Below are 9,832 nucleotides of genomic sequence, written 5' to 3' on the forward strand. Positions count from 1 at the left end.
CAAGTTTTTTTTCTTTTTTTTTAATGAAACAGTACACCACTGCGTGTTAAGAAATTCGCCTTACTTTCCCAGGATTCAGTAGAATTGCCTTAATATTTTTCAATGTTTCAAACAGGAAAAATGCTGCAGGAAATGGAAAGTTTCATACTCTTCGCCCTCTTTACCTGTCTGGATTCTGTTTCTGTAAATAACCAGTGTGGAGCAAATAGCATGGGAGGTATGACCCTTAGGAATTTGCGTTTTAAGGGTACGTCGAAGTCAGCCCTCTATCCGATTATGCCCTGTGCAATGAGAAATCATCTCCCAGAATTTATCTGCCACATAAACGGAAATATCAAAAATAGAAGAAGAGAGGAATAATTGTTGGTTGCCTTTTGTACCACACCCAATTCAGGATCATAAATTTCAAAGGCTCTTACCACTATAACATTTTTTTAGCATGACTATCCCCTAGACTAAATTATTTATCTTCTACACTGTAATCGTTTGATATCAGCTCTCACCCATCGTGAGTGAAAGAGTATTGGGTACGACTATTTCTCGTAAAGGAAAAATAAGGTCCGAAGAAATAAACTTTGTGAGAAGGTAAATGACTGACTAGAAAAGGCTTTCGTGTTGAAGGCAATTTGACCGAATAACTCAGTTGCCTACAATATAGAAAGGCTTGCCACCTGTTCTGCTTTTGAAAAATGAAGGACACAGCAGATTGCATTTCTCATTGGCGGCTTTATTCCTTCTTCCTCCCTCAGATGATTTTCGAGTGATTGAATTCAAAGAAGGAACAAAAAAACAAGATCTTAAAAAATCACGTTATTAGGACAGACCAAGTGCAAGACAAGGATATCTGCGAGTTGAGATGCTATCTTGAGCCAAACTGCGTGTCTTACAACTACGGTCCTCAGGGAGGTGGGACATTCACATGCGAGCTGAATAACATGACTCACTTACAAGTCTTCGATTCCTTCGAAGACAAAAGCGGATTTTTATACACAGAGATTTTTGTAAGTACCTGACATCATTCAGTTTTACATGGGGGATAAATTTAAGAATAAGAAAACTCTGATAAAGTGTTGTTTATTTATTTATTCTTTCATTCATTCATTCATTCATCCATTCATCATTTTTTTGTATTAATTTATTCTATACATCGGTCCATTTTATTCTCACCTTTTCAGAATCCTTGTTAGAGCGATCCGTGTGCTAATCACGCCGCATGTCAAGCGGGATTTGGTGACCATGGGTACCGCTGCCTATGTCCTGCTGGATATCAAGGAGTTCAGTGCGAAACAGGTGATAAAGAAAATTTCTCACGATAAAATGATGAGCTCGGATAACAGGCAAAATAATTCTGACTTAAAAGATGGGTAGAAGGAAAGAGAGCAAGCAGGCAAATGAGCGAACATGAAAGAAGAAAATTCATATGGCCACTTTTGTAGATCTGGACGAAATATCTCATCAAGGAGGGTTCTTAACCTATGATTGTTTTCTTCTTAAATTTTGTGTAAATGTTTATGAATGCATATCGGGAAGACACAATTGTTTCGTAGAGCACAGATGTATCAATAATTTGGGTTCATATCAGTGCTCATGTAAACTTAGATTAAACGGCGATAGAGAAACTTGCCAAGGTGAGAATTTTAAACAGTGAAAGAGACAGTAACGACGAAAGAAACAAGACACACACATGTAGACCAGCAACAATGGTTTTGACAGTAGGTCTTACATATCGAAAAAAAAGGTTAGTACATGTATTATCTGGTCAGCTGCCAGAGATTGGTAAGAAACTTTGATGAAAAAACTCCGTTATTGATAAGGAGTTAAATGTTTTTCATCAAACACCTAAAGCTTGTTTTGCTCTCTTCCAGATATCGATGAATGCAATGGTGATAACTTGCCCTGTGACGTAAGTACGCACTGTGTAAGCACTTATGGCTCTTTCACATGTACGTGCAAAGAGGGATACACTGGAAATGGGCTCATTTGTACAGGTTTGATTGATGAAGAGCTGGCTTCGCTTTCCTTAGATTATTCCTTTTCCCAACTACCCGAGCATGGGGCCACTAACGATAGCTTCCCTGCGAACTCGATTTTTTTCCATACATTTTAATTTATTTTCAAGAAATGTCCATGTCTTCATGATTATTATTTCTTCTGAATTGGCTTGGGTTTGATTCTTCTCCTGACCCCGTGATGATTCAAAACTTTGTCCTGTCAGGTGAGTTTTCCAAGCTTTCATGGTAAGGGCAATGGAGTCCCATTTCGTTGCCCTGATGTAATAATGACTGTTCCGCTGAGAAACTATTGCCTTCCAGACTCAGAGAGATGATCCTGAGCCTGCGTTTGAAAAGGCTGAAGTTTCGAAAGGGTGAAATACGTTTCGACCGGATGAACATTGGAAAAAGAGAAAAGACAATCATGATATAGAAGCGAGGGTAAAAAACGTGCGTGAACAAAATGTGGGTAATTGATGAGCTTAATCAATCTTAGGTGTTGACGAATGTACATTGCAGAAACACGATTCTTCCTATCTTCTTCGTTATCTGGAATATCACATATTATTGACGGAGGCGCCTTTGTTCCTGATCCTAGCGCACAGTTCAACAAATATTTCACAACACCTTCAATTGACGTGTGTCTCCTACAACTTTCTGTGGATGACTTCATGAACCACTCAAGTGTCTTAGCCATCAAGAATAGTGCGCCAAAGCTAGACTTTTCATTCGAGCCAGTCAGTGTATCTCGCTGCATCACTTGCTAATTTGAACATTAGGAAATTTGCTGGCCCAGATGGATTATCACCCAAATTGCTTAAGCTTTCAGCTCCTGTTATTGCTGGGCCTCTTACAAAGCTATCTAATCGCTGCATCATCTTCAGTGTGTGGCCTAGCCAATGGAAACTCTCTAATATGACACCTGTCTATAAGAAAGAGGATGAAACATCAAAGTCCAATTATCGCCCCATCAGTGTCCTTTCAACAATCCCTAAGGTCTTCGAAAAACTTAAGTTTGATCAGCTGTATCGTCATTTCTCACCTCTGTTTTCGGACAATACGTCTGGTTTTCTTCGCGGTCATTCCTGTTGTATTGCCTTACTCAAACTAACGGAAGACTGGCGTCTAGCCCTGGACTCGGAAAAGGATGTAGGGTTGATTGTAATTAATTTATCCAAAGCATTTGACTCAATAATCTTTTACTTGCTAAGTTACGAGCGTATGGCTGTCAAGAGTCTGCCATTAGGCTCATTCAGTCGTATTTCACTGACCGTTTCCAAAGAGTGAAATGCAATGGGAGTTCTTCTGATTGGCTACCAGTTCGGTGTGGAGTTCCTCAAGGCAGCTTGCTAGGTCCCCTTTTTTTCATTATTTTTGTTAATGATGTTAATCATAAAGTCGGCACCTCCTCACTCCGTCTATACGCAGACGATACAACACAGTACGCAGCCCACACGTCTCCTGTAGTGCTTGAATCTACCCTAAATCATGATGTTATAAAACTAACACAATTGTTCTCCGCTAACCATCTTCAAGTCAACGCAGCTAAGACGCAAGCAATGACTCTGGGAAAATCTCAGTTCACATACCGCTTTTCAGTGGAGGATCAGATAATTGTCATTGAGTCTACTATAAAAATTCTTGGCGTAAACTTGGACAAGGATCTGAATTATAAGCCTCATGTGGATTTTATGCTAAAATAAAAGCTTACCCTAAAATAAACGTCTTACCTAAAATAAAGCGATTGGTTCCTTCAAATGTGATGATCACTTTATACAAAGCCTACGTGCTACCGAACTTTGAATACTGTTCTCCATTACTGCTAGGGATTTCGCGAACATTGAACAACAAACTTGAACGTGCCAATCATTATGCATTAAGATCTATTTTAAATTTAGGGAACTCAGTCACTTACGACGCTTGTCTATCTATCGCCTCAATGACCTCACTTGAGCAAAGACGTATCGAACATTCACTCCCTGTCTTTTTCCAAAGTTTTAGGACGCACGGCCCTAACTAGATCTAATCTTTTTAAGCCTAGGGTTACCAACTACAACCTACGAGGTAGTGGATTAAACGTCTCCCAACCATCTTATAATAATAGTTTTATGCATAATTCTTTTTCTTACTTTATTGCCCATGTGTGGAATAAATAGCCATTGTCTACCAAATCAGCTCCTATGGTCCAGCATTTCAAATCATTAATAAAAAATGTAGAGTATAAAGCATGTCAATGTCAGAGTTGTAACTTGTAGCTTTTTTTTCTTTTTTTTTTAACTTTTATATCAATTTTTATTGTATATAGTTTAATGAACTTTTATATCTCATATCGATATTTATCTATTATTTAATTTGTATTTCCTTTAGTCGAGCGTTTTATACATGAGCCCTTGGCTCGGGAGATTGGGTGACTACTCCCACGTTATCGACGATAAATAAAGTTCATTCATTCATTCATCAGTAAGCCTGGTAGGTTTAGTAATGATTGGTAAGATGTTGTTGGCATAGAGCATATCTAAGAACTCTTCAGTTTGGACGTGTTCATTAAATTTCAGGAAATTTATATTCATATCTCCAAAGATGTAAATTTCATGCCTATTGGAATTAATTGACTTGATTATATCATTTAGTTGGTTGCGAAACTGTTCTAGATCACAAGTAGGATGCTTGTAGATACAGCCTATTATAATATTCTTTTTACCTTTGCCAGTATCAATTTCTGCCCAGCATGATTCAACTAGTTTTATATCAAATTTAATATCAGGCCTAGGTACTCCTTTAAGATTATTAGCGATATACAGAGCGGCTCCACCCGCCTTTGTTGGAGAGTGTGTGAAATAAATTATAGCCGTTGATATTTACATTACTCACAGAATTCTCACCCAATTCGGTTTCTGTAATTCCAAGAATATCCACTTTGGTATCAATGGAGTATAAGTTCTTCCAAAAAATTTAGGTTTTTAGACAGACTTCCGATATTGCAGTGAAGAATTGAAAAATATTTGGCGGCTGTTTTAACTAGCATTTTATCAAAACTACGGACTGAATAATATTCTGAGCAAGAAGTATTTAACATTAAATCTGGGTCGCATTTATCGAATTTATTTGGATTAGCGAGGAGATCGCGGAAGTCAAGATCATCATGGCGCCCATCCGGCCAGCTACCAACCATAGCATAAAATTCTCTGTCAGTTAACCCATAAAATGGTAAAGAACTACTTACGTTTTCTTGGTGATTAGCCATGTCTAGATCCATAATAGTACACATTTATAGAGGTCGTTAAATTGAGCTATAGTTAATCAAGCTGATCGAGGAATTCTTCGAATTCCTCACGTGTCACAAAACATTTCGTAATCGAGCTCTCCGTTTTCTTCAGCATTATTTTACCGTTAGCCGTCCAGATAAACTTGTAGTTACGGTCACCCTTGAATTGTAAAATTCTTCCCAGTAGTCGCTTTCTGTACGGCGTCAGGCTTTCATTGACATGAATTAGTGCTTTATGACTTACAGCCACAGATTCCGGCTCGCAGACCACCGACGGAAGGTCTTTAGTCCATTTAGATTTTAATCTTTTCCTGTTGCTGTAGATTTCGTCTCTTTTCTCTCTTCAAGTGAATTTTACGATCAGTCGATCTTTCACTTTCTTCGTTGGCGGCAAACGGTGAGCGATCGATATATCGTTTGGGCTGAGGTTCACTCCCATAATCTCAGACATTCTTTTACCAGCAACGCTGGGTTATCATTTGGTACGATCGGAATACCAGTTATAACGAGGCAATCTCTCCGTGCGTACTGCTCAAGCTCATCCAACTGGATCTCAACATTCAGTTAATCGTTTCCAAGCTTCCCAATGTCTTCTTTTATCACTCTAATATCGCCCTTTAGACTGTCATTGTGTTCTTTTACGTCCTTAATGGTTGATATCACTGTATCGCATTTCTTTGAAATGAAGTCTTGGGACTTTTCAATTTCTTCAAATCGTTTTCGGAGGTCTTGAAGGCCAGCTTTGAGCGAATCGACTTCCTTGAGGATCTCTTCTCGTATGTTGGGAAGAAAATCCTTTGCCCAAGCTCTTTCAAACTTTTTACCGTTAGACTCATGCTATACCTGGTTTCAAGATGTGCACGTCTGATGATGTGCAGTGATGATGTGTCTGATGATGTGTAACAAAATTGCATGAGCCCGTAGGGTGAGTGCAATTTGTGGTCGAAACAAGAGCATCAGTGAAGCAATTAAGCAAACGCTCAATAGACGTCTTCGTTTAGCAAATAAGTAGTGCACCTGGAAATATCGACAGCGAACAGAGTTAAATTCGACTGAGTTAGATTCGACGTTTGAATCACATGCCTTATTTAACTATTTTAGTTGACTAAAATAGGAGTTAAGTTCGGCACATATGAAATTCAACGTTTGAACTTGGCTTAAAGTAGTGCGCTAGGGAATATTGACAGAGAACAGAGTTAATTGCGACAGAGTTAAATTTGACGTTTGAATCAAATGCCGTATTTAACTATTTCAGTCCACTAAGATAGGAGTTAAGCTCGGCACATGTGAAATTCGACGTTTGAACTGGGCCTTAAAGTTAAGATCTGTTGACCTCTGTTTTGGACGAAAATTTCGCGCCTGCGTCGGTATCTTTTACTTATTAGGAGAACCGTTTTTATATATCTACAGGGTATAAAATACATCATAGTAGGATCAAATGATTCAAAAACACGAATGTGAAATGTGATTGGCTATGGCCAGACGTATTTCAGTCATATTTGAAATACTGACATGCTGAAATCTACAGTTTTTCGTCAAGAGCTCATTCAAGAGGAGCTGTGGTAAATTCAAAATGTTCCTATTCTTTAATTAACCATGGTATTGTTGTATCTTAGGAAACTCAAGGACGAAATTATAACCAAACCCGCAATGAACATGAACATTCCAAGATCCTTTTATTCCTGTTCTATCTCTGCGCAGGCGCATCCATGTACACGTAACACAACCGTGACGTAACTTAATACAATGTAACACAAGTATAACAAAACAAGGTCACGATATAACAGTATGACTTCTCCAGTTTGTAAAAACCCTATCAGCGACTTAATCGCCGAATGAATGCCTTTGTTTAGTATGTTTTGTTTAAGGCGGAAATGGTTCATCAACCAAGTCACTCGAGAATAGTTCGTTCTAAGAAGGACAACAAACTAAAATGAAAGTGCATGATCCCAGTAGGATGCGACTTTAGGTTAACACCAAGTCAGGTATCTAGCTCTTCAACTTCCAAATTGTTGACCTGCCTCTATTCCACGCACTCCCACTCCACATCCGTCCAAAGTAGAAGATAAAGTGGGAGATATGAGTCGATATGCCCCTATTACTGACCGAATATTCCCTGAGGCACAACTAATAGTTACAGCTTCCTGCCACCAATTTAATATTTCAAAGCTAACTCTCTTATTTCAATTCATTCTTTCTATTTAGACAGGCTGAACGAGTTACGAGACAAGGCAGGGAACCTTCACGAGACTGGGGAAGACCGGTATGTGGATTTGGAAGGCACAATACCAGAAATGAGGAAACTCTCAACTGAGAATACGGAAACTCTCTACTGTGAATACGGAAATCCAACGTGTGAATGCCATGTAAAATAAAAGTGTATGTATTTTCAACCTTGAGATTGACGAAATTCGAACCTTCACCAGCTACCAAAAGTTATCAGTGGATGAACCTACAGGAATAGCGATGCGAGGATCCCAAGGAGTGATTTATTATTTTGAAGACGATGGGTCACTTACACCGCTCCAGGATGACAGAACATGTTCAACACAGGACAGCACCGATTGCACTCATCCCCAGTTTGTAGATGGCAAAACGTACCGCATAGCAATAGCCGTTAACGGACAAATTCCTGGACCTAACTTAATAGTTCATGAAGGTCAAAGGGTCATTATTCATATTCATAACAATCTCACCACTGAAGGTATTTCAATTCACTGGCATGGGATGCATCAGAAAGGAACACCTTGGATGGATGGCGTAGGGCAAGTGACTCAATGTCAGATAGGACCCTCATCGACCTTTACATACAATAACACCGCTCGGCCTTCTGCAACGTTTTGGTACCACTCTCACAGTGGCGCTCAAAGAACAGATGGTTTTTATGGTGCACTTATAGTCAAAGAAAATAAAACAAGGTTGGAGGAAATCCAAACTGAACTAGAAATTAGTTTTAAAGACTAACCACATCAACACACCTTAACGCTTCTAGACTGGCAACATGAGGCATCCCTGGACCTGTTCACACAGACCCAAGCAGCCTTGAGATTTTATCCAGACAAGCCCCATGACGAAGTACCTACTCGAGCAGATCAAAGGTATAATGGTACACGTAGTTTTGACAATGGAGGGGCTGGGCCTATGCAGTACTTTTCTGGAATCATAAATGGCAAAGGCAGACATGATGACGTTAAATACAATAAAACAAGACTGAGTATATTCTCTGTTAGCTTCGGAGAGACATCGCTTTCGGCTTATTGGAGCCCAAGGGCTTTATTCTTACAGTTGCTCCATTGATGACCATAAACTGACTGTGGTCAACACTGACGGCTACTGGATTAAACCCGTAAAAGATATTAATTACATCATGATACATCCCGGAGAGAGATATGACTTTTTACTCAGTGCAAATGACGAACTAAATCTTACAGACTACTGGATGCGTGCAGAGACTATGGAAATTAATCAAACTAGGAGTGGGCCACCCTACGAGTCATTAGGACATGTGGCAGAAGTTATTTTGCACTACGAACAGCACGACGGTTTGGATCCGGATGACAATGAACCATCGAGTGAATATGAAAAAATAAAAAACAGGTACCCCGGGTAAACTCATCGCCTTGACTAGATCGTCGATACTGTCCATCTTAACTTCCCTGTTTTCTTGTTATACTCGATAACAACAGAAATGTCGGTTACCTTAGTACGTGTGAAAGGTTGGTGTTAGAAGACTATGGCGAGGACCCGTTGAGAGAGATTTGACTAGGGTCCAGGTCGACCGCGTATTAACGGTCTCTCAGCTGCACAAGATGCTCCTTCCACGCATTTGAAGAATTCATAACGGCCGCTAATTTGAAATTCTCCCTGGATTGGTTGCTCGACAAACCATTTTTTGTGGGATTTTTTCGGTGAATTTAAAGAAAACTATTTGGCTTTCGTCCTGCCAAGTTTTGACTTGAGCGAAAGTATTTAAATGTTGTTTTCGATCGATTTTGGCGAGCATGTGTCAAAAGAAGCTTCCGACCTTCCCGTATTTTATACGGTAATTTAGGGTGTCAAGCGAAATCTCATCAAAACGGCCTCAAATCATGAGGAGAACAACACAGACTACTTTCTATAAAGGTAAGACTTTATTTCTTTGATTATTTCACACATTTTTACATTTATGGAGCTTAAAAGCAAGTCCAACTAAACCACTATACAAACTCATTAATTATTCACTGTGAAAGAGCCAGTGACAGAGCTTGGGTCACCTGTGTTGTTACAAAAAACCACGGACGGCAGTGAAGAAAAAAGAGAAAATAAGTCATCGTGTTTAATGAATTGTGAGTTTCTTCTTGTGACTCGAAAAAAGAACGAAATTTTTTTTACCGCAGAATCTTTTTTGTACTTTTCCCGCGCATGCCAGTCTGTTGCGTTCTATTTTTAAAACAAACTTCTCAAATTTCGTTCATAACGCACGCACCTCGCTACGCTCGGTCCGTACGTCATTACTTAGAGTCCCCCCTCTCAATCAATATGTATATGGTATCTTTAGGCTTTGCTTAATTGTTTCATCGCCTTTTAAATCACCAAC

The 9,832-nt window shown here is 39.3% G+C and overlaps 1 pseudogene; it reads left to right on the forward strand.

Moving 5' to 3' along the window:
• Window positions 1–935: 935 nt before the first annotated feature.
• Window positions 936–8,866, forward strand: LOC148730389 (multicopper oxidase 3-like; annotated as a pseudogene).
• Window positions 8,867–9,832: the final 966 nt, after the last annotated feature.

This window comes from Stylophora pistillata, chromosome 5, assembly GCF_964205215.1.
Source record: "Stylophora pistillata chromosome 5, jaStyPist1.2, whole genome shotgun sequence".
Lineage (NCBI taxonomy): Eukaryota > Metazoa > Cnidaria > Anthozoa > Scleractinia > Pocilloporidae > Stylophora > Stylophora pistillata.